Genomic DNA, 20860 nt, shown 5'->3' with positions numbered 1-20860 from the left:
TTGCAGTTGTAGTTAAGTGAAGCATCGTGACACAAGGTCATATTGAATTGGGGTGGTCCCTAAATTCAACAACAAGGTCCTTACAAGAGACACAAGAGGAGACACAGACACAGAGGAGAAGCCACGTGAAGACGGAGGCAGAGGCTGAAGTGATGCAGCCACACGCTCAGGGACGCCTGGAGCCACCAGGACCTGGAAGAGGCAGGAAGGATCCTCCCCTGGAGCCTCTGGAGGGAGCACGGCCCTGCCACACCTGGATCTCAGACTCCTGCCTCCAGAGCTGGCAGAGGACACATTCCTGTTGTTTCAAGCCCCCCAATTTGGGGAACTTACTCAGATCAGCCCCAGCAGACTCCTATACATATTGACAATTCTCCGTCCTACCGATGGGCACTGGCAATGCCACAGCTACCGGTTGGCACTCAGCATTTCACTATAACCCAGAGCCTTTCTTCCACTACCACTTATTGATCCATACATTGCTGATTAGTCTGCACTTGTGAACCCCAAGTTTTTCCAATAGTTTATAATTCATGACCATTTGTTGATTAGTTTGGAGCTCGCACGGCCCAGATTTGGCCCATGGGAGTCTCTTCCAGCTGGCTCCGGTGTCTCTGTGACATGACCTGTCACACACACCGTCCTCACTTGGTGGCCTAGCAGCATGTCCCAGGCTCATGGTAAGCCCCCAGCCCAGCCGTGGAACCAGCCATTTCTCTGTTTTTCTGCAGCCTTGCACCTCCCTTCTAGTGGACAAAAAGGATTCTCCAGTCCAGGACGCATCTGCTTGGGAGTGGGGTGTGAAGAAGCGGGGGGACAGATAAGGTCCCATCCAAGCCTTTAAATTTCTGAGACAACAGATGGAAGCAAAACTGCGCTCTTAGGGTGGGGCGTGTCTGTCCCCGACCTGGTCTCCAAGCAGTGAGCAGATGCGTATCCACCCACAGGCCTCTGGATTCACACAAGCTGGGCACAGGTGCACAGAAAGCTCCCTTTGTGAGGGACCTCAGAGGACATGAAGTCCAAGCGTCCCTCTAGTCACAAGCCTCCGTCACTGTACCTGCCGCCTGGGAACTTCTGGGGACCACAACCTCGCTGCTGTGTGAGGAAGCTCGTTCTGTTTCCAGCAGCTCAACCATTCTTTCGTTGGCTCAACGCTCATCTTGAAAAACAGGGATGGCCCAGTTGTGTGGCAAAAAAAAACAAGACTTATGCCTATTTGGAGAAGTTCCTCCTAGCGTTTTCAAACTCTCCATCTTTTGGGCTACTTGTCTCCAGACCTGCCCCATCCTTTAGGGACACACGTCCGAGCTGGCATCCCAAAGTGCATGTCTTCATTTTGCTTATAAACCATATTGTTTGACGGTCAATCCCTGTCCTGTTGGTAAAGTGTGATGTTTTTCTTATGTTTTCAATGAACAAAATAAATATACAGGCAAGCTGTGACGTTTTCTTCTTATGTGTCAGTGAGTCGCCTTGCACTCGGTGTGTGGGGTGGTCCCACATGGGAGACCCCAGTTGCAGGCCATCTCTGATTAGCCAGGTACCCTGCTATGTCCTGGTGTATGGTCTGCCCAGCCCTGAGACGCCCCTTCTCTAGATTCCTCTGTCTGGGTTTGGGAGCGGGAAATGGTCCACAGGGCTGGGGACTGTGCATTTCGGACGTTAATATCTTGTGCTGTTTGCTTGCAATTGTGATTCTTTTAAAATATCCTGTTCTGTCTGCTTGAGAACTCTCTGAGGCCACAGGGAGAGCAAAGACATGCGTCTCTGTCTCTTTCCACCGCCACGTTGGGGAGCTTCTCACTTTAAACAAGAGAGATGTTTAAACTATCTCACAAGCAAGAAAATGCATATACCTACTGCATGTCACAACCAAGGGCTCTGGTCACTGGGGATTTGGGTCGAGAGAACAAGGGAGAAAGGCTCTTTTGAGTTTAAGGAGGAAGACCTCTTGGGTTTAAGGGAAGAAGCCCACCTTTGGGTTTAAGGGAGACCTACCCTGGGTTTAAGGGAAAGCCCATCACCGGGTTTAAGGAAGACCTTGTTTGGGTTTAAAAGAGGAAGCGTACCTTTGAGTTTAAGGAAGACCTAATTTGGGTTTAAGGGGGAAAGGCCACATTTGGGTTTCAGGAAGATCTGCTTTGGGTTTTAGGGGGAGAAACCTACCACTGGGTTTAAGGAAGATCTCGTTTGGATTCAGGCAGGAGCAGGAGACTTGAGACCATACTGGCTTCTCCTCAACAGTTCCTGGGACTGGTTTTCCCTTTGGCATCCTGGCAGGCCACTTTGTTGGAAACTGAATGAGTAGAATGAGCTTAATTACAACTAAACTATTATATGGCTAGTCAATACATAGTAGCCTAGAGGAAAAAACGTGAGTGACTATCTTTAAATGAAAAACAGCTGTTAGGCCTGGCCGGTTAGCTCGGTTGTTTAGAGCATGGTGTTGATGACACCAAGGTCCAGGGTTCGATCCCTGGTACTGGGACCAGCCACCAAAAAAAAAAAAAAAGAAAAAAGAAAAGAAAAGAAAAGAAAAAAACACAGCTGTTAGTAAAATAATCATATAAATCTTCTCCCCCGACCTCTCTCTCTGTCTCTCCTTTGATGCATCTGTTAAACAAATCTCTCCCATCTCCAACGTAGCTCAGTCAAACCGCTGGAGTTCAGGTTCAGTACTGGTAAAGCTCTTGCATTTCACAATACCTGCTACTCGCTCACTCCTCTTTCCTGGCAGGGGAGGCCCCCTGACCCCGGACAGACACTTCGGTTTCTTCACCGAATAGCACTTCATGTTAATGAGCCCATCCAAGTAGCTGCTTCCTGCCTGACAGATTGCAGCTGCCTTTCAGACAGCAACGCCCCGGAGAGACATGGGGGTGTCGCTTGAAAATTGAAAAACAACCATCTTGCAAAAAGAAAAAAAAAACCGAATTTAAAACACAGAACAAAACAAACACAAAAAACGGGCTTCTTACTTTTCACAGAATCTGCTCTACGGCAGTTCTGAAGCCCATTGTTGACGGAGCTGTACTCTGAGAATAAGATACAGAAATCAAAGAAAAGTGAGCGCAGCTGCTGTCTTGCAGGAGGTAGAGATCAAAAGCTATCCGGGTACACAGAGACAACAGCATGCAAATCGCCCTGAAAGTACTGGGCGCTTTGCTTGTGCAGTACACGGGGGAGCAAGCGAAGGGTGAGAGAGGCGCAGGAGCGCTTCTCAGGCATTTGTGCTTCCTACAGAGGGCTCTTGCCTGTGATCTGAGGCAGATGGACCATTCTCCGTCCCCTGGTCTCCACCAGCTGCTCTGTTGGCTGCTGTTTTCCCATCACTTTTAAGTCAGTAGATAAGAACATTTGGAGGCGTTCCAGCTGTAACAGGAGTCACGGGGTCTACACAAACAGGCAACATTGAAGGCGTGAAAGATGAAGGTGTAGAAAGCATCTTGTCCCACTTGAACAAAATGTGATTACAGCCTCCAAGGTGACCAGAAGATGCAGGACCCGCTTACAATGGCCAGCACTGGATGAGATCTCCCGTGGTTCCCTATCCTCACCACGTTGGGGGTTGTCAGTGTCTTTAGATCTTAGTCACCCTGATATGCATCTAGGGGTATCCCACTGTGGTCCTAATTAGTAATTCCCTGATGACGTGGAATGTGGATCATCTGTCCACAGGCTTATTTGCCGTCTCATGTCGTCTTTGATGAGGCATCTGTTAAGGTCTTTGATCCATTTTACATCTTGTTGTTTGTTTTCTTCTTGTTGAGTTTCAAGAGTTCTTTGTATATTTCGGACACCGGTCCTTCAGCAGATGTGTGTTTGGCAATATCTTCTCCAAGTCCTTTCTTGGTCTTCTCACCACCTTCACCATGTTCTTGCAAAGCAGAAAATTTTAAATTGAGCAAAATCCATCTTGTCCATGATTTCTTTCATGGATTGTGCCTTTGGGGTCGTGTCTAAAAAATCATTGCCCAACCCGAGGTCCTCTAGATTTCCTCGTATGTTATCTTCTAGGACTTTTATAGTTTTGCATTTTACATATAAGTCTATGATCCATTTGGGGCTCATTTTTGTAGCACTCGTAAGGTTTATTTCTGCATGTGGATGTCCAGTTGTTCCAGCACCACTTGCTGAAAAGACTGTATCTTTGCTCTTTTGTCAAAGATGAGTTGACCACGTATTTACGTGGGTCTGTTTCTGGGCTCTCAATTCTATTCCACGGATCTGTGTGTCACTTCTTTCAGCAACACCACACTGTCTTGATTGCTGAGGATTTACAGTAAGTCCAAAAGTTGAGTAGTGTCAGTCTTCCCACTTTGTTCTTCCTCCTCGGGATTGCGTTGGCTCGTATGGGTCTCTTACCTCTCGATATGAATCTTAGGATCAGTTTATCCATGTCCACATCTTGTAAGGAGGTGTTGGGATTGGAGGTTAGTCTCCTTTGCACCCTATACAACCAATAGCACCTTAAGGCAAGGGCTTGAAGCTCCAGCGGAAGCGACAGTCAAGCTCAGATGACTGGACAACCTCAGGGATCTCTCTGCTGCAACTGGTTTCCAAGAGTTTGTGACTTTATCTTGTGTTCACTGGGATCCAGTTTGCACAGTTGCTAAGCAAACACTGAGCCTCAATGTTTAATGAGAAACAATTACAACACAACATGAGCAATGGCTTGAGGACAAAAACCAGAAAATAAAAACTATGAAAGCCCTCAAAAAACAGGGAGGGGAACATTTTTTGTAATTATGGGATGAAAAGGGAGCTCCTAAGCAAAGTATAAAATACAAAATACAATGGAAAAGATTTTGTCATGTAAAACCATAAAATGTTAATGCAATGTGAAACACCACTTAAAAAATAAAAGATAAACAAGAGGTTGAGAGAAATGTTCACAATACCTACCATAGAACAGGTGATATAACCCACAGGTGTACAGCACAGTATTGAAGAGCAAAGTCAGAGGACTGACCCTACACAATTTCAAGATTTACTACAAAGCTGTGGATCAAGATAGTGGGGTATTGGCTAAAGAATAGACACGCAGATTCATGAAACAGAATAGACAGCCCAGAAATAGACCCACAAAGATATAACCAATTCTCTTAACATATAAATAGCCACTACCCTCATGTTAATAAGAGAGAGTCAAGCAGCCCAACAGAGAGGTAGGTGAGGTCTCAAAAAGATGTCCTCCCCCAAAACACACAGAGTGGTCAATCAATGTGAAAAAGATGCTCAGCTTTTGTGGCCATGATGAAGTCTTTTTGCTCCTCTAATGGGAAAGACGAAGCAAGTTACTGACACCGTCGTTGCTGAAAACATAAGAAATGAATCCTCCCCTTTTCCTGTTTGCGGCAAGCACGCACCGGTGTGACTTATTGGAAGGATATTTGGTGATTTCTCCTTCTGATTCTATCTTCTGGAAAAGATTATGGAGAATCAATATGGATTCTTTTTTAAATGTTTGGTGGAGTTCACCAGCAAACCCATCCAAGCTGCCTGATGTTTTCTGTTTTGGAAGGTTATTAATTATTGATTCAATTTTTTTAAGAGATGTAACCCTGTTCAAATGATTTATTTCTTCTTGTGTGTGTGTTTTGCCAGATTGTGTCTTTCAAGAAATTGGCCCACTTCATCTGGGTTACCAAATTTGTCAGCATAGGGTTATTCATAACATCCCTTTCAATGTCCATAGGATCTGTAGTGATGTCTCCTATTTCATCCACTATATTAGTCACTTGTGTCCTCTCTTTTTCTTAGTTATCCTGGCTAGAGGCTTATTGATCTTATTATTTTAAAACAAACAAACGAAAAAACCTTTTGGTTTTGTTGATTTTTCTCTGTTGATTTCCTGCTTTTAATTTTATTGATTTCTGTTTAATTTTTATGGGTTTTTTTTTCCTTTCTACTTGCTTTGGATTTAATGTGCTATTCTTTCTCTAGTTTCCTAAGGTGGAAGCTTACCTTGCTTATTTTAGATCTTTCTCTTCTCTAATACATGCATTCAAGTTAAAATACTCACACTCTTTACCTCTAGAAATCTATCCTAGAAAATGCTGTCACATGCCTGCACAAAGACATTTACAGATAAAATGTGTGTGTGAAGTGGAGGCAACCCAGCGAAACGTCCACACCATGGGCCTACGGTTAGATACACCATGGGGCATTTACAAAGGTAATGGCAGATGATGTGTCTACAATATGAAGTAAAACCCTACTTTGACATGCACAGAGACGTACCTAGAAGGATACTCTGCAGAAAATGGATCCCCGTGGTTAGCTTTGGAAGGAATGTGTGCTTGGAAGAGAAGAATGTGTGGGACAAGCAAAAGACAGGGCTATCTATGTGTATTTATTCTTGTATCAGAGCAAGTGTGTGTGAGGCCTAAACATTAAACCAAGGTTAAAATTCCGTGGAGTCTAGAAGCTCATGAGAAGCTGTGTTCACTTCCTCTTGGGGTGGGGAGACTGGGGAACTGCACAGAGGAGGTGGCCTTGGCCCTGTTCTCATGAGGATGAGTTGCAGTCATGTGGGGAAGAACCAGCAGAAAAGCAAAGAGGTGCAGAGGCTGAGAAGCTTCTGGTATGTCCTGTGATAGTGTCTTCCCATTCCTGAGCCCACCTCCTTTTCTCTGTTTTCCCAGTGCCTGCTCTTCCACAGTCAGGAAGAAAGATACCTGTACCAGATCAGCTTCCCATCCTGCTGGGCTCCAGTTTCTTCCTTCCTCCGACCCCACCGGCCTCTCTCTGTTTCTGTACGGTCTCTCTGCAATCTTTCCTCTACAGTCTGTCTTCTGCAACCTCTCTACTTCTTGGGATTCTTCTCTGCAAAACATTCGTTATTGCTAATTCTAGCTTTCCCTTTGTGCCCCACCATGCACGTGCGTGCACACACACACACACACACACACACACACACACACACACACACCATTTTCATTTCAAAGGCATCTGTGCCCATCGCAACAGAGAAATACATAAGGCTAGAAATAGGAGATGCCAATAGGAGGGTTCCACACAAGTCATGAGCTTGTCTTTGTCACTGCTTCTGGATATAAGCCTGACTCTGATGTCTGACCCCACCCTGGTCCAGGGTCCCCTGGGGATGTCATTGCTCACGTCTCACTATACCTCTCAAAGACAAGGTCTTTTCCTCTGACAGGCCCCCAACCATCATGTGGGGTAGGAGGTCAGTGAAGGAAAGGCGGTAAGCGTCATGCATAGGCATTGTAACAAAGCATCCTTCATGCCGAGCTGGTCACCTGCACCTGAGGTACCACCAGTGGGACCGATGTCCTTTTCCATGACCACAATGCCTTGCTGGAAATATCTCCCTGGGGTGTTTCCTCTTTGCAAGGGTCTTTCCTGTACCTTCGTTGGACAGTGCTCCTGGGCTCATTGTGTTTGTTGAAGGCTCCCCCTGTCACAGAGTTACTCTAGACCTGGGTCTCTCAGCCTCAGTACTACTGATATTTGGGGCCAGATTATTCTTTAGGGTGCAAACTGTCCTATGCACTGTAGGGTGTTAAGCAGCATCCCTGTGGCCCACCTACTATATGCCAGTAGCTCCCCCTCCCCAAGGGGTGCCAACCAAAATTGTCTCCAGACATGTCCAAGTGTCACTGCGGCATAATCATCCCCATTTGTAAACCATTTGATACTCATAGATAGAGAGATGATAGAGAAATAGATAATTGATTGCTAGATAGATACTTGATAGGTAGATAGATAGTTGATTGACATGTAACAAGATGACTGATTGATAGATAATTGATAGGTAGATAGAAAGATGGATAAAAGATAGATGGATAGACGGGGGAGAGAGAGATGATGGAGGGATAAATAACGGAGAGGTGACCGAGAACAGATGATAGACAGAATGGGTCTCTCATGCTAAACCAGGGCTTCTTCAGCTCAGCACTGCTGACATTTGGGGCTGGATGATTCTCTGTGCTGGGGACTCTGCTGTGCACTGTAGGGTGTGGAACAGCATCTCTGGTCTCCGCCCGCCAGATGTCGGTAGCACCCCCACCAGTTGTGACAACCAAAAATGTTTCCGCACACTGCCACATGTCCTCCGGGAGTGGAGGGAGTTGGCTGGGTGACCCTGGGCCAGGCCTGGCATCTGTGACCTGTTAGTTCCTTTCATACGTCTTTGTGATCGGTCCCTACTTCTGGGTCAATACGCACGACTCTTGCTCAACAAGCCTGAGTGCGGTAATGGTGACCATGGGGCCACGTTGTAAAATCCTGGCTATTCCAGTTATACAAGTTGGCCCAAAGCTGGATTCTGGAGGTCAGCCACCAGGCATGTGCATGTACCCCCCTCCGTCCTGGAGGTGTCTGAGGTCTGGGTCATGGAGGGCTCTGGGAGGCCCCCGGTGCTGAGGGTCCAGGTGATACGAGGCAATGGAGCCCTCGCCCAGTGCGAGGAGATCTGAGTCTTTCTTCAGCCCCTGCTCCGCTGGCTCATATCCACAGCATCTGCCTAGGAGAGAGAATGGCTTCCATCTCCTGAACTGTGAGAGAATCCTTTTCTGTTGTTTAAGCTGCCAAGTGGGTGGCGATTTGATATGGCAGCCCTAGCCAACTTCTACACCAAGAAAAGAGAGAGTTTCAGTCCATAGACTCCACAAAGACAACAAAATTAGCGAAGGCAGGATCATACTGAATGAGAGAGAGGAAGACTCTCATAGAAAATAAAGCATTTAGGGCCGGCCCCGTGGCTCACTCGGGAGAGTGCGGTGCTGGTAGCACTGAGGCCGCGGGTTCGGGTCCTATATGGGCATGGTGGGTGTCTCACTGGCTGAGCGTTGTGCAGACCACACCAGGCTGAGGGTTGCGATCCCCTTACCGGTCAGAGAAAAAAAAAAGAAAGAAAGAAAGTAAAGCATTTAGAGGATGAGATTGTAGACATTCCTCCTGGGCCTCACAGAGCTGATTGAAATGTGCACACCCCACCCCTCTCGGGTCAGCCATTTCTCAACCAGAAAGGAGGGTCACATGAACACACTTTGGGATTGTTGCTTACAATGCAGTCTTTATCTCTTCCAGTATGGTTCTCTTTCCCCACTGGCATGTTCCTCATCTGTCTTGTCCTGCGGTCTCATCCCTTTAACGCTTTATCTTTTCTTTGAAGGTCTTTCTCTCTTTTGCTCAGCATGGTCCTGCTTTCTCTAATTTCTTTGTCTATTTTTGTTTGTTCATTTTTGGCAACTGGCTGGTACTGGGATCCAAATCTTGACCTTGGTGTTACAAGACCACTCTCTAACCAACTGCAATTTCTTTGTCTTTATGGAGTTTATGGGCTGAAACTCTCTTTTCTTGGTGTGTAAGTTGGCTAGGGTCACCATAACGACTTGCCACCCACTGGGGGGCTTAAACAACACAAATGGATTCTCTCACAGATCCAGAGTCCCCATGTTCAAGATCAAGGTGTGAGCAGGGCTTGTTCCTTCTGAAGCTCTGGGGGAGAATCTATTCCATGCCTCTCTTGAGACTCTGGTGGTCTTTAGACAACTCTAGGTGTCCTTTGGTTGGTAGAAGCATCCATCCATCCATCCTTCCACCCCCATTCCAGCCTTCATCCTCACGTGTCATTTCCCTCTGTGCATCTGTGCCCAAATTTCTCCTTCTTACAAGGACACCAGTCATATTGAATTAGGGACCTACCTTACTTGTTGTGGATTCAGTGTTCCCCCAAAATTCATTGAAGCTTGACCCCCAGTATAACAGTGCTAAGAAGATGGGAAATCCTATTATGGTAATCGAAAGGTGGGGCTTTTCAGAGGTGATTAGATTGTGAGAACCATGTCCTGATGAATGGGTTGTTCCATTCGTGGAGTCATGGGTGTGGTTCTGATGGCTTTTTAAGGACAGCAAGGGAGCAGGTCAGCTCTCTCTTGCTCAGGCCGTTCTCACCATGTGACACCCTGGTCACCCCGGGACACTCCAGAGACTTCCCACCCAGAAGAAGTCCCTCACTGGATGTGTTCCCTGGATCTTGGATTTTCCAGCCTCCAAAACTGTAAGAAATAAATTTCATTCCTTTATAAATTTCCCAATTTCAGGTATTTTGTTATAAGCAACAGAAACAAACTAAAACACTACTCCGGTACAACCTTGTTTTCACTTGACTAATTATAGCTGCAAAGAGCCTATTTCTAAATAGGGTCACATCCTGAGGACATGGGAGTTAGGACTTCCATATATGAATTGGGGGAGAAAAATACAATTTTGAACCCAAAAAACCAGAACGTCCCCTGTGCTGCCGTGAGTTGCCTACAGTTGACAAGAAAGCCCAATGCATCCTGCAGCATGACAGCACGGGTCGCTGCCCTGCCTCTCCAGTCCATGGGCAGAAGGTGGTCTCCCAGGTGAGGCCAGTGCTGAAGGCTCACAGGTACCGTGGGATCCAGTCCCAAACAATATTGGCCAGAGCATGAGTTTCAGACTGCAAAGCAGCACGCCTCTGCCTCCAGCCCTCCGGAAAGTCTGTTCTCCTAGAACGTCCCTCAGCTCTGGTGCGGGCGTGGCTGAAGCCAGGATCTGCAGCCTGGATGCAGCTGAGGGAAGGTGCTGGGGGTGTTGCTATTGTGCTGGTGGGTGATGGTGAGGGGCCCAAGAAGTCACCCCTGATGGATGCTTATGCTCAGCAGGGTTCTCCCATGTGTAGGTTGGAGGCCAGGGGCTGGAGATCTCTCTAAACAGCTCTTAAATCCAGTGACAAGTGTCCTTATAAGACAGAAGAGGAGACACAGACACAGAGGAGAAGCCACGTGAAGACAGAGGCAGAGACTGGAGTGATGCGGCCACAAGCCCAGGGACGCCTGGAGCCACCAGGAGCTGGAAGAGGCAGGAAGGATCCTCCCCTGGGGCCTCTGGAGGGAGCACGGCCCTGCCACACCTGGACCTCAGACTCCTGCCTCCAGAGCTGGCAGAGGACACATTTGTGTGGTATAAGGCCCCCAGTCTGTGGTATTTTGTTATGATAACTACAAAAACTCACCCAGTTGTTGCCCTAATTAATATTTATAGAACAAACCACAGTTTACAAAGCTCTCCACCTTCATGAGTCACTGGAGAGTCACAGAAACCCTCCAAGGACAAGAGAGTCGGTATCCTGTTTTGACAGATGACACATCTGAGGGTCCAGGGAGGTAGACTCGGGCCTCAGCATCACCGACCCCATGCCCTGCGGTCTCCCAGCGCCGCAACTCACCAGCGCTTCCTGCAGTGGCTGTGAACTCAGTTCAGTCCACCTCCATCATCGTGAAACCCAGAAGGAAACCAGACTGCAAGCAGGGGCCTGCTCGTGGATTCCTGGGGCCGGGGTCCCTTGTTCCCCTGTGTGCTCATCACCCAGGAAACACGTTTGTTGCCGGAAGAAGGCGATGGCTACAAAAAGGCACCAGCACACACCCCTTGCTCCTGGCGAACGGCTGCTACCCCAGCCCTGTAAGATCCACCTCAACCAAGGCCAAAGCACTGCCAAGCTGAACACCTGGAACCTTCGGTGGGCAGGGGAGGTGTCCAGGGGCTGGGTGCTAAGAGGCAGGCAGCTTTATTTATAACAGCCCCAAAGCAGAAACAGCCCTCCTTCAACGGACGGAAGTTTAAAGACAGTGTGGTCCATCTGCACAGTGGAATAGTATGCAGCCATGAAAAGGAGTGACGCTCTGACACCCGCTACGATGTGGATGGGGGGCGTCTGCTAACGGTACAGGGTCTCCTTTTGGGGTGAGGAGAGTGCTCTGGAATTGCACTGTGGTGATGTTTGCACATCTGTGAAGATATTAAAAACCACTGAATTGTATAAATGAGTGAAACATGATGGTATGTAAATAAAATCTCAACAAAGCTGATTTTAACAAGTGAGGGGGGAAGGAGGCACACGGCACCTGTGGGCGGGTGAGAGACACCCGTGGCCTGGTTGCCCCCGGACCTGCATGAGCGTGCTGGGGCACAGGGAGAGGGACCTTCCACCTGCGGCTGCGAGCACCTGCCTCTGCTCGGTGCCTTTGCTCCGGGCAGCTCAGCAGCCGTGCATTTCCCAAAAGCCACCTCTGCTCGAGGAACGCCTGGCAGAGCATCCGGCCACCACCGAGAGCGACAGTTGTGCTTGTTTGATACAATTTCCATCCTGACGCCCCAGCCTTGGCGGGGCCAAAACCACAAGCACCTCATGTTTCAGGGAAGTCGGCGTCGGTTAGAGGTGATTTCTTGATTCATCACCTGCCCCACTCAGCAGCGCTGGCTGGCTGTCTTCCCGGAGCCACGTACCAGGAGCCCACGTCCTGGTGACCACTGTGGATGGCTGTGTGCAGACCCGTCACAGGAGGACACCAGGGTGCTCTAGGAGCACAGAGGGGCTACGCACCTGGTCCCGACATGACACAGATACAGGCATGGGGGCCGGCATGGAGGGTCCTGGGACAAAGGCGGGTTCTGCAACCGTCAGTCCTCCCACCTGGTGCAGCCGCTCTCTCTGGACTTTCCACAGTGCGTGGTATTCAAATGCGCGCCATGCAAAGGTCTCCACCTGCAGAGTTACAGCAACAGGTTCAAAAGTGCATTGCCGGCTCCACAGCAGAAGTGGAAAGAGAACCCCAGAAGTTCACGGCGCCGACTGTTCAAAAGAACTGTCCCCGGCCCTGTCCACTGTATTTTCTCAGATGCTCGTGACGGACACACCTCCAAAGGAAACCACTGTGACCTAACTTGCTGTTTTTGTCCCCAGTGCATTGTCGGTGTGTGACCGGATGTTCCCCTTTGTGACACCAAGTAGAGCCCCAAGAAGCAGGTGTCCGCTTCTCCTGGTGGCCAGAGGTGGCCGGCTCTCCACGGGGAGGGGCTGACCCACACGTAGCTGTAGGATTCGCACCTGGGCGTGCCCAAGCAGAGCAGGTTTCACTCTCAAGCTGAAACTCTGGGCTGTTTTATAATTAGTTTGCGGAAGCTCTGTGTGCAGCAATTTGTAACAAACGGTAGGTCTTCTCTGGAGGAAGAAACAGCAGATAGGGTCCTGGGTGAAATGTGACTTAAAATCTAGAAGCAAAGGCTGGCACGTGGCTCAGCTGGCTACAGCTGATAACACCAAGGTCAAGCGTTTGTGTCTCTGTACCAGCCAGCCACAAAAAACAAAAAGATCTAGAAGCATTTTGCAAGCACATGGCAGTCTCTCCGGCACTAGGGCCATATGTTTCCTGCTGATAAGATGCCTTGGGAGAGACGCCCCCTTAACGCAAGGGACAACACCTTAGCTAGCCGCTATTGGAGGGGGTTGTATCTCCATGAGGACAGCCCCGGGGCTTCCGCCCACGGTGGGTGGCGAGGTCGATGTGAGGCCTTTGCTGCAATGTGGTCAACCTGCCCAGGTGAGCCAGAGCCCCGCGCAGATCTTCTAAGAGCCTCTGCCTCTATGCACAGCATCTCCACGGACCACCATGACCCAATGGAAAAGAAAACAGCGTCAGCCACCTGCAAAAGAGCAAAGCAATAATCTAGTGCCCGGACATGGTCAAGAAGCAGGGCGAGCCAGAGGGGCCTCGGACGGCAGACACCGAGTCCCAGGGTGTCATTCTATGTGTGCACGGTTTGCTCACAGGAGAGCTGCCACCCCATCCCCGGATTCGCTCAGATCCTGTTTACTTTCTGTTTGCACACTGTTTCTACAAGCTTGAGCCTTTTCTGAGCTCCAGACACACAGGGCCAAAGGATTCTCCAGGCAAACGCAGAGACACAGCCAGAAGGAAACTGGCAGCTTAATGATTGAAAACACCAGAGAATTTATCCAAGAGACCTAAGAACCAGCTCTGGGCACAGCCAGCCAGGAACACACAGAATAAGGAAACAATGTGACAGGGAGGGCCCAGCATTTGGAGCTTGGTTCGGGAGCTACTCAGTGATGCACAAGCCTGGAGAAGTCACTGTCCCCTTCAGGAGCTTGACAGCCTCATCTGTAAAACATGAACATGAGGGCTGCCTCACCCACCTCCTGGCTTCACAGCAGAGATCAGAGGGTACATTAGGGACCTTGCAACTGCCATGCAAGGAATACCAGCCAGTTACTATGCTTTGTGTTGTTGCTGTACCTCCTGAGGCATCACAGAAGTGGTGCCCACAGCAGTGGCCTGAAGCCATCAGTATAAAGGTACCATGGCTCGTTGCATACCCTGTGTAAGAACACTGGGTCATCAAATGCAGTGTAGGCTGACATTAGGGAGCTCGAATCCCTTCAGACCCCAGCTCTGGGCTCTCCCATCTTACAACCTCAATGGTCTCATCTGCAAAACATGAATATGAGGGCTGCCTCACCACCTCCTGGCATCATGGCAAAGACCAAAGACGGCAGAGGAGAAGCACGCTGTGACCTGTGGGGCAGGGACTATATACAGTTAGCGCTGCCCGTGTTAGCACAACAGTTCATGGCATCTCAGTTCAAGGGACGCCTACAGTGGTAGCATGGGGCCATCAGTATAAGGGTGGTCTCAGTCAGCTTGGCCGCCATAACAAAATACCGCAGACTGGGTAACTATATGAGGAGATGGACATGTTAATTAGCTTAATGGTATAACCATATCACAAGCTATATGTATATCAAGTCACCGCATTGTACACCTTTAATATATACTATTTTTATTTATCAATTATACCTCCATAAAGCTCAGGAAAAGATATCATAGACAGGAGAGCTTAAACAGCAGACATTTATTGCTCACAGTTCTGGAGGCTGGAAGTCCAAGATCAGGGTGTGGCAGGTGCAGCGTCTGGTGTGCACCTGCCTCCCGGTTCATAGACGGCACCTTCTCAAAGTGTCCTCACATGATGGAAGGGGTGAGGGGGCTCTCTAGGGTCTCTTTTATAAGGACACTAATCCCATTCCTGAGTCTCCACCCTCATGACCTGATCGAATTTTGGACCTAGTCCATTTTGATACAGGAAAGGTGAAGTGAGGAACTCAGACAATTTCCCAGGCCCGTAAAACCAGGAGGAAGGCCGTGGGCGCGGCCCTTGACTGCAGGCACGTTGGGGAGGTCCCCTCACCTCCCGCCTGGCTTGCTTGCGGTGGGTCTGAGCGACAGGCAGTCAGGAGTCCAGGGGCACCCAGATTTCCTGACGTCTCCATGGGGGAGGCAGAGGCAGGCAGAAAAACCAGAAGCTGAAGGGTGCCGTGCTTGAGTCAAAGCAGCAGTAGATTGTCCAGAACCTACTGCCTACGGCGGGTTTGCATTCTCCAGCTGGTCCTGGAATGGACAGAGGAATAAAATCACAGCAGAGTGAGGGTTCTCCATGCCCCGGGCTCCGCACCTCTGGCATTTTGCTTGATCCTCATGTTGGTCTTTATCAGGCTGGGAAACATTAAAACTGAAACCGGCTGGGAGAGGGGAGCCGGCTTTCCAGGGTCTCAAAGCTGGTGGTCGGCTGTGCTGGGATTCCAGCTCCAGGTGGACCCCACTCTGCTTTAGCTCCTTTGTGCTGCTGTAACAAAGTGCCCGAGGCTGGGTAGTTTATGAACAACAGACATTTATTGCTTGCAGCTCTGGAGGCTGGGAGTCCGAGGCCCAAGGCGTGGCAGAGTCGGGGTCTGGTGAGGGCGGCTCTCTGCTTCCAAGGGGGCACCTTGCTGCTGCGTCCTCACGGGGTGGAATTTGGAACTGCAAGGAATCCCAAATGCTGCTGAAGTCTCTTTTAAAAGGGCCTGAATCCTATTCACAAGGGAAGAGACCTCATGACCCAGTCATGAGGCCCTTAATACTCTCACATTGGCTATTAAGTTTCAACAACTGAATTTTGGAGGGGACACATTTACACCGCAGCAGACTCCAAACCCCACCCCCAATCCTTTCACACCTGGAGCTGGTGGGAAGCTCAAAGCCTGCACCTCAGAGCTCACAAAACATGAGGCATGTGGTGCCCAGAGACTTGCCCAAGTTCCCGGAGTGAGCCTCGAGCCAGACCACAGTCCCAGAGCCCCCATCTAGGCTCCTGTCCCTATGCCATGCCCTAACGTGCTGGGTCCCTCCTGCAAATATTGACATCAGTAAGATGTGGGGAGATTCTGTGGACCCATCCAGAAACGCATCTGCTCACGGACAATGTCCACAGGGAAGTCCTGTCCTTTCTCTTACCTCCACCTGCCTGTGTCTGGTGCTCCGAGAGGCAGGGGCTAAAACACGATTAGCCACGCAAGGATCTTATTACAGGAAATGCACGCGTGAGAGAAAATGGGCAGGCAGGCAGGCAGGGCTGGGACGTGGTCGGACCATTGTGTGACCTGATCTGACCCCGAGTAAAGGAGAGAGGAAAATAGGGGAGAGGGGACACCCCATACTGCCATGAAGTGTGAGGAAAGATCTACCAGGCCCATGGTGTCCTCAAGCCAAAGGCACCACCAAGGGAGACCTGTCCCCCACAAGGTAGACCCACCTCCGTCTGGGCCCAGAGCAGCTGTGTGTTGGGGGCTCGGGGGGGCTGACCTCAGCACACACATGGGGAGGGGGTCGGAGGCAGGAGTGGTGCCTCAGTTCACTATGCTGCCCTAGTGGGAGGCCTGTGGGGACACTCAGAGTCAACACCTGGTCTCAAAAAGAATGTCAACCTGCAAATAATGAACATCTAGGAAATTGTCCCCCGAGCTTCACGAGGCCCCTTTGCAGGACACTATGACTGTGTCAGTCAGGGCCCCACAGGGAAACAGGAACAAAAAGTGGACACACACACACACACACACACACACACACACACGAGGGGTCTTTGAAAAGTTCGTGGAAAGATTCACGTTGTCTTTTAATTTCATTTTTCCATGAAGTTTTTGACGTACCGTCGTACGTATATACATACACACACACACTATATATGCAATAGGATGCGTTTCAGTCCGTTTCTGTTGCTTATAACAAAATACCTGAAACTAGGTGACTTATAAAGAAAAACAAAATTTACTGCTTACAGCTTCTGAGGCTGGGAAGTCCAAAGTCCATCTGGTGGTGGAGACAGTGACACAGGGGTCCCCACGGCAAGATGGCAGGAGCAGAGAGAAAGACAGACAGACTCTCCTCTCCTCTTCTTTTAAAACTCTCAGAACCACGCCCCTGACCACCATTATTAATCCATTCACTACTGCAGGGTCCTACAATCCAATCACCTCTTCAAGGCTCCACCTTTCAATTACCGTAATAGGATTTCCCACCCTCTTAACAGTCACAGTGGGGGCCAAGCTTCTAATACATAAAACCTAAGGGACACAATTCAACCTTCAAGATCTTTGGGGAGGACATAATTCAATCCACTACAGATGTACGTGTGTGCATAAAATATATATATGCAATAGGATTATGTGGGTGTATACTATATATATGTGCAATAGGATGTGTGTGCATACAAAATGTATATACAATAGGATGTATGTGTGTGCATACAATATACATATGCAATGGGGTGTGTGTGTGTGTGTATATACAATATATATGTGTGCAACGGGATGTGTGTGCATACTATATGTATACATGTATACAGTAGGATGTGCATGAGTGTACACACCATACAAACATACATGCAAACATATATATGTAAACAAATTTATATTGAGGAATTAGTTCATGTGACTGTCAGGACCGTGGGGTCTGAATCTGCAGGTCAGCTGGGCAGGCTGGACACTCAGGCAGGAGCTGACGCTGCTGTCTCGAGGCAGAATTTCTTCTAAGGGAAACTCAGTTTAGCTGTTCAGGCCTTCAGCTGATTGCATGAGGCCGACCCACATTATCAAAAATAATCTCTCTTGCTTAAAGGCAGCTGATTGGGGATTTCAACCACACACCTGCTAAACACCTTCACAGCAACCCCCACATGAGTGTCTGGTGGAATACCTGCTGCCGTGCCCAAGCCACGCAGACACGCAAGACTGTCACAGCCACCATGCGGGTAGAGTTTTCCCACTCTGAGCACAGGCTCTTTTTACACTTGGCCTAGGAAAGCCAGAGGAAGGGTCTTCAAGGAGGGGCCTCAGATCGGAGAAGTGCGGTGTCCGCATGACGGTCATAGCAAGTTCTTGACACAGCCCAGAGCCATGCCCAGGTCTCCCGTCTGGCTTTTCTACTGCACGGCTTCGTCTTTGTATAACTTCCTTCGTGCACCCCAGCTGTACAACACACTGGCATCGGGGTGGGGGGCACATGGAAACAGAACTGCTGGAGATCTAGGTTTCCCCCACTGTAATGATATGCTCAGATTGCATGACCTCCCCCCAGAAGAGTCAATACTATGGTTGAAAAAGTTGCAGGAGGTAATTTGTGAAATCAAGAAAGGAAACGAGATGTAAAGTGCAGACGGTGATGTTAAAGCCCATTGGGTGTCCCTCGTGGTTTTCAGCAGAAACTTTGGTGGGTTCTGAGCCTTCCACTGGGGTCTCTCTGGTCCTATATTAGTTTACCCTTCCCAGGGGTTTGGGGTGCTGCTGAAATTTCAAAAACACACCAAAGACATGTGTTTAGTCATCCAGACATGTTTGTCTGTGTCATCTTGAAGTACATATTATTTCCTCCAAGTACTGACATCAACATGATTTGCCTTTGAATTAAGTTGAAATGTCTTCCTGTGCCTGATTTATCTTACTTAATATAACGTCCTCCAGGCTCATGGTGTTGTTGGGAATGACAGGATTTCATTCTTTTTGGTTGCTGAGTAGTTTTCCATTGTGTGCACACGCCGTGTTCTCTTTTTCTAGTCATCTGTTGGTGGACACTTAGGTGGATTCCGTATCTTGGCTATTGTGAGTACTGCGTGTTTTCACTCATAATGTGGAAGCGAAAGAAAAATTGATCTCGTAGGAGCAGAGACGAAATTGTGGCTACTAGAGTCTGGGAAGGGTAGTGGACGGGGACAGGCGGAGGCTGGTGAACAGTCAGAAAACTACGACCGTACAGGAGTAATACCCAGTGCTCTGCAGCACTGTCGGGTGACTGTAATTAACAATTTATTGTGTATTTTCAAAGGGTGGGAAAAGAGGATTTCAAATGTTCCCAGCACAAAGAAATGGAAAACGTTGTCCGTGATGGATCCAGATGCTAATTGCCTTGATTTGATCACTGCACGTTGTACACATGTGTAGAAATATCACTCCGTACCCAGAAATGTGTACAATTGCAACGTGTCAATTCAAAAATAGAAACTAAATAATAATAATAAGATGGAAAAAGGGAGTGACCTGATAAATGCCTTGGAGATGTCGAGGGGAGACACCTCTGAGAACCACTGGTGAAAGAAACGGGGACGTTGGCTGTGGTCTGGGTGGCGCTCACCCTGGAATCCCTCATTGGGGTGGGGCCGAGGCAGGGCGGGTGGTGGCGTGGGAGCCAGTCACTTCCACGTCCCTCTGCAGCTTGGGAAGCCCCACCAGCCCGCCCTACAAAGCCCTGTCCTGGTCTTCTTTTCCGGCTTTCAGCTCGGGCTGACATTTTATGAGGTCCCAAATCCGTCACTGAAAGCATGACTTTGGGGTTGGAAGGAGGCGGGGAAGACATGGGGTCGACACCCTGGGGGCTCCCGAACTCCCCCCTCTCCTAAGGAGTGGCTCCCACGGCGCCTCCTGCATGGGTTTCCAGGTGCCGGAGGCAATACCGGTTGAATAGTGCTCAGCCATCAAAAAGAGTGAAATTCTGCCATTCGCAGCACCACGGATGAGCTCGGACAGAATTATAAGTGAAATAAGCCAGGCACGAAAAGAGAAATACGGCAAGTCCTCACTCAGAAGTGGGAGCTAAGAAGAAAAGAAAGAAAGACCATGATAAAACGTTGAGAGAACAGACCTGTGGCTACTAGAGGTGGGGGAGGGGCGAGGGCGAGGGGGTCATGGGGTGAGGTCATCGCGATCTGTAGCGGTGAACGTGCTGGTAATACTGGTTGGATCATCACGTACTGTGCACACACACTGACAGTCAACTCTGCACCCCACAAATGTGTGTAACTGGAAATAAGTTCAAAAGCTAAAACTTACATTAAAAATTAAAAAAATTTTGAAAAGATAAGGCAGAGTCCAGGGATAAGAGGCAATCATAGCCTGGGACCGTGATGCTGGCGACACGGCGCCCCCGTGGGGTCAGAGGAGGGCAGTCACTGAGCCAGGGCACCCTGCCCTGGGGGGTGGCACCCCGAATCCTTCACCGTGTGCAAATGAGGAACCAGGGCTCGGAGCAGTCACAGGAGGCCTGTGGCATGGGGTGACCAACAGCAATTATTTGGCAGCTGGAAACGAGGTTGCTTGCAGGGCCAGTTATTTTGCAACTTTGTAACTGTGTTGCCATCCCGGGCATCCTGACGGTCCCCAATGGAAGCCACCGCCGCATGCCTTACAGCACAGTCCCTGTGCTCCAAGTGGGGGAAAGGAAGGAAGGAGTGGAGTAAGAGACAGGAGGACCCGGACAGGGTCCTGCACACGGCAGGAAGGACAGGTGTCTGCGCTCACGTCGGCCCAGCCCCGAGCAGCCGGCCCCTGTGCCCGCTGTGCCCGCCCGCGCTCACGGGTGGTCGGGCTGTGAGCGGCTTTTATTTGTTCTCTGTGCTCTTCTGCACGCTGCAGAGTTTCGGTATTTATCACGTGCAGTCATGTGTCGCGTAACGACAGAGACACCTTCCGAGAAATGTGTCGTTAGGCGATTCCATCCTTGTGCGAATGAGTGTGCATCGTGCACGGGAACGGCGGTGAATTTCCCTGCTGTCTACACCTGAGCGTGGGCCTCTCGTGGTGTGACTAACCCTCTCTGTGCCACACTGTCCTCACCGGCTAAGTGGGGTTCGAATAACACCAGTGCACACACTTAGGAACATTCAGTTGCGGGCAGCGGTTGTGCCTGGCACT

This window comes from Galeopterus variegatus, unplaced genomic scaffold, assembly GCF_000696425.1.
Source record: "Galeopterus variegatus unplaced genomic scaffold, G_variegatus-3.0.2 Scaffold21, whole genome shotgun sequence".
NCBI classification, from domain to species: Eukaryota; Metazoa; Chordata; class Mammalia; order Dermoptera; family Cynocephalidae; genus Galeopterus; species Galeopterus variegatus.
Note: the sequence above shows the minus strand (reverse complement) of the source record.